The sequence below is a fragment of the Lampris incognitus genome, chromosome 10 (genome assembly GCF_029633865.1).
Source record: "Lampris incognitus isolate fLamInc1 chromosome 10, fLamInc1.hap2, whole genome shotgun sequence".
NCBI lineage: Eukaryota > Metazoa > Chordata > Actinopteri > Lampriformes > Lampridae > Lampris > Lampris incognitus.
In genome coordinates, this window is record NC_079220.1 from 4,286,372 (window position 1) to 4,291,015 (window position 4,644).

Consider the following 4,644-nt stretch of genomic DNA (forward strand, 5'->3'; position numbering starts at 1 on the left):
CTTTCATACGCACGTTAACTCTTTCTCTCTCCGTCCCTCCCTCTCTCTCTTTTTGGTGCAATGTCAGAACGGATACAGGTCTCGCTAGCTTGTCTTTCTGTTATCCTGTGTGTGTGCGCGCGGGCGCGTGCACGGGCACACCCCCCCCCCCATAGCTCCTTAGTCAGCATGTTAACTTAATTAACTGAGTGTGTCTTAGTGTGTGTGTGTGCGTGCCTGTGTGCTTTTGTGTGTCTGCAAGCGTGCAGCACGAGAGAGTGTGACCGCTTACAAGAACAAATATCCACTACCGAGCCATCAGTCATTTAGCTGGTTGCACATGTTCTGGACACGGTGCTGAGTCCAGTATGTGTGTGTGTGTGTGTGTGTGTGGCAGTGGGGGGAGGGGGGCAGGATATGCAGCAATAACAAATAATATGGACAAACTACTATTATGTACTGTTATTATACATTTTTGCTACTACACTACTTTTACTTGTACTGTCGCCGTAATGCGGGTTTGGTAGCCCACAGGCGCGCTTGGCAAGCTCAGACTGCATCACAGTCATCATCGTTCCGATGGACTGCCGAAGACTTACCCAGTAAAACAAGTTCTGTTTATTTAGAACATTGCATGCATTAAAAGTCAGGGAAGTGTGCTTTACATGAATTGAAAGTGCGCAGACAGAAAGAAGGTAATGAGAAAAGAAGAAAAATTAAAGAAACTAAATAAAAAAATAGAATAATTAAAATTAATTGAAAAGGTAAATTCAATAAAAATTTAAATGACATGAAAAAAAATCTTAATTTATAAAAAAGAAATTGAATTGATTAGTTTGGAACAGAGAACCCATAATTAATTAATAGCGGATTAAGAGTATAATTTCTACTTTACTATCGACTGATGTGTTGCACCATGTAAAGAGTGCAAGTTCTTATAAATTGTTCCACAGATGTGTTTTCAACAAGAGATGTAGTTAAGTTTTTCCCATCCATCCATCCATTATCTTAACCGCTTATCCTGCTCTCAGGGTCGCAGGGATGCTGGAGCCTATCCCAGCAGTCACGTAATGGCAAAAAAAAAACAACATTTGCAGTGGCCCTAATTTTCATCTTTCATTTGTTTCTCATCTATATTGGAAAAAAACAAAAACCACCGACTTCATTTCGTTTTACAAAAATCCTAATCCATGTTCTATCTCAATATTTTACAGCATCTTCATGTGATTTTATTTATTCTTTTAGCTGTAACTTCACTCATGCTACAAATCAGCTTCTATCAGTAGTATGAGTAGACACTTTCCCTGTGTTTTGACTCTATTCGTTTATTTAAGACTGAATTGCTCCTTTTGCAGTGTCGGCGCTGTCCGTGGTGCTGAAAGTGGAAGACAACAACTCACAAAACAACCAGACTTCCAGAAAGAAACTGAAACTGGCCCTCCTCCCTCTCTCCAAAATAATCCGTATGTATCTAAAGTAATACAAATGTATGTAAAGTAATATGCATGTATCTAAAGTAGTATGCATGTATCTAAAGTAATTCAAGGATTGGCTCTGAGCACTTTCTTGTTTGCAATGGTGATGGACAGGTTGACGGACGAGATCAGGCAGGAGTCTCTCCGTGGACTATGATGTTTGCGGATGACATTGTGATCTGTAGTGAGAATAAGGTGCAGGTTGAGGAGAGCCTGGAGAGGTGGAGGTATGCACTGGAGAGAAGAAGAATGAAAGTCAGTAGGCGCAACACAGAATACCTATGCGTGAATGAGAGGGAGGACAGTGGAATGGTGAGGATGCAAGGAGTAGAGGTGATGAAGGCGTATAAGTTTAAATACTTGGGGTCAACTGTTCAAAGTAACGGCGAGTGCAGAAGAGAGGTGAAGAAGAGAGTGCAGGCAAGGTGGAGTGGGTGGAGAAGAGTATCAGGAGTTATTTGTGACAGAAGGGTACCAGCAAGAGTTAAAGGGAAGGTTTACAAGATGGTAGTGAGACCAGCTATGTTATATGGTTTGGAGACAGTGGCACTGAGGAAAAGACAGGAGGTGGAGCTGGAGGTGGCAGAGTTGAAGATGAGAAGATTTTCATTGGGAGTGATGAAGAGGGACAGGATTAGGAACGAGTATATTAGAGGGACAGCTCAGGTTGGATGGTTTGGAGACAAAGCAAGAGAGACAAGATTGAGATGGTTTGGACATGTGTGGAGGAGAGATGCTTGGTTTATTGGGAGAAGGATGCTGATTATGGAGCTGCCAGGGAAGAGGAGAAGAGTAAGGCCAAAGTGGAGGTTTATGGATGTGGTGAGGGAGGACATGCAGGTGGCTGGTGTGACAGAGGAAGATGTAGAGGACAGGAAGAAATGGAAACGAATGATCCACTGTGGCGACCCCTAACAGGAGCAGCCGAAAGTAGTAGTAGTAGTAGTAGTAAAGTAATATTCATGTAACTAAATTAATATGCATGTATCTAAAGTATTACATTACATTACATTACAGTCATTTAGCCGACACTTTTATCCAAAGCGACTTACAATAAGTGCACTTAACGTAGGAAATGAGGAGAACTACGAGTCATCAGAGGTCATAAGTGCATCTAAAAGCAAAACCAGTGCTGTAATGAGTATACATGTAAAGCACATGTCAAACTCAAGGCCCATGGGCCGAATGCGGCCCAGCACCTCATTTTATGTGGCCCTGAGAACTTGCAAAGAATATAATGTGCGCAGTACAATTCTATACTGCATTAGGAAAGTATACTGTCCATAAACTACGTCCCAGAATGCATCCTGATTTTGTTATCTGCGCACTGAAGGTAAAGATATTTCTGTTGTAGTGTTTTAATGTCTAACTGCTAGATGTCAGATTCTAGCGTCTCAAAATAGCAATAACAACCTCCATGCAGTTTTACGGATCGATACCGCACAAGACCTAAAGCCAGACATCAACAGACTTGACAAGCTAAGTAGGGCACTCCAGACGTCCCTCTCCCCAGCAATGCCCTCCAGCTCCTCCTGGGGTATCCCAAGGCATTCCCAGGCCTAATTTGACATGTAGTCCCTCCAGCGAGTTTTGGGTCTACCCCGGGGTCTCCTCCCAGTTAGCCGTGCCTGGTAAACCTCCAAAGGAAGGCGCCCAGGAGGCATCCTAATCAGATGTCCGAACCACCTCAACTGGCTCCTTTCGACATGAAGGAGCAGCGGCTGTACTCTGAGCTCCCTCCGGTTGTCCGAGCTCCTCACCCGATCTCAAAGGCTGAGCCCAGACACCCTACGGAGGAAACTAATTTCAGCCGCTTGTATCCGCGATCTCATGCTTTCGGTCACTACCCAGCAGGTCAGCAGGAACATTGCATTGCAGGGGTGGACAAATCATGAATTCATTAGCTAGCTCGCTGGGCAAGTGAATGCTCCAATGTGTCGTGAACACAGACTGGCGGACACAAATGCAGGCAGGCGGACAGTAACCAGTTCACAGGGTCTTTAATTCGGTCCAAGGGTCAAAATCCAGAAAGGCAATCAGACAGCCAGAGGTACAAAATCGGCAGGCAGAAGACTTCAGGAACCAGGCGGACTAACAAACAGGCGACGGTACTAAAACAGGAGACGGAGACTCAGAAAGCAGGAACGAAACAGTCAGAAACAGGGAATCTCTCTTACATGAAACGCTGGAATGCTGCTCTAGGAGACAAGACAATCTGGCACTGACACGCAGGGGAGCACTGGTTAAATACACACAGGAGGGACGGGATAACGAGGCACAGGTGAAACACATAAGGGCGGGGACAGGTAATCACATGGGGAACAGGACGTGAACACAGAGACAAGACTATCAAAATAAAACGGGAAACTGACACATGACAGACCCTGACACAGTGTGCTTGCTCAGTCCCATTTTTAGGTTGCCCAGAATCTTTGTACTGTATGCGGCTCATATATCGTACCCACCATCTATAACACTGCATTCTTATTTACTTTTATCCCATGGGTATATACATATATTTAAGTTTTTTTATTTAGTGTATAAATAAGATATATTCGGAATTAGTATATAAAATATATCTTCATAAAAGGCTTTCCCACACTGAAACATTTTAATTTTCATTTACATGTCACCATTTACATTTTAATTTCTTCAGTTTCATTTACATTTCAGTTTATGTTTACTCAAATCCAATGAAGTCCTTATCACTATCCGAAAGAAGAAAGAGTTCAGATGCACTCTTAAGATCCTCCAAACTAACTAATTTGGTTTCTGGTGCACCATCCACAACACTTAGAAAGATCGTTTCTTCTTCAACAACAGCCCTGTCTGTAGAAGGGTCAGCTAATACACATATGAATTTCGCCTATTTTACCTCTTCTTTCAAATCAATTAACATTTTCTGGGCAATGCATTGTATGAAACGTGAGTCAGCTTTTCTTGTCAAATAATTTGACCCCAAATAAAGTCTGTTTTTGTCCTGAACGCTGCACAGTAGTTCGTAATCAGTGAGACGTTTCGCCCTTTTGGCGCACGCATAAGCAGTGTTGAAGAGGTTTCTCGTCATTGAAAGCTGGTGTTTGGACATAGCGAGAATCCCACGACCAATCGATGTATCTTTCGTTGGTAATGTTTATTCGCATGTTAAACAGCTTTTGTGGCCTGCACTACAACCATGGCTTTTAATTGG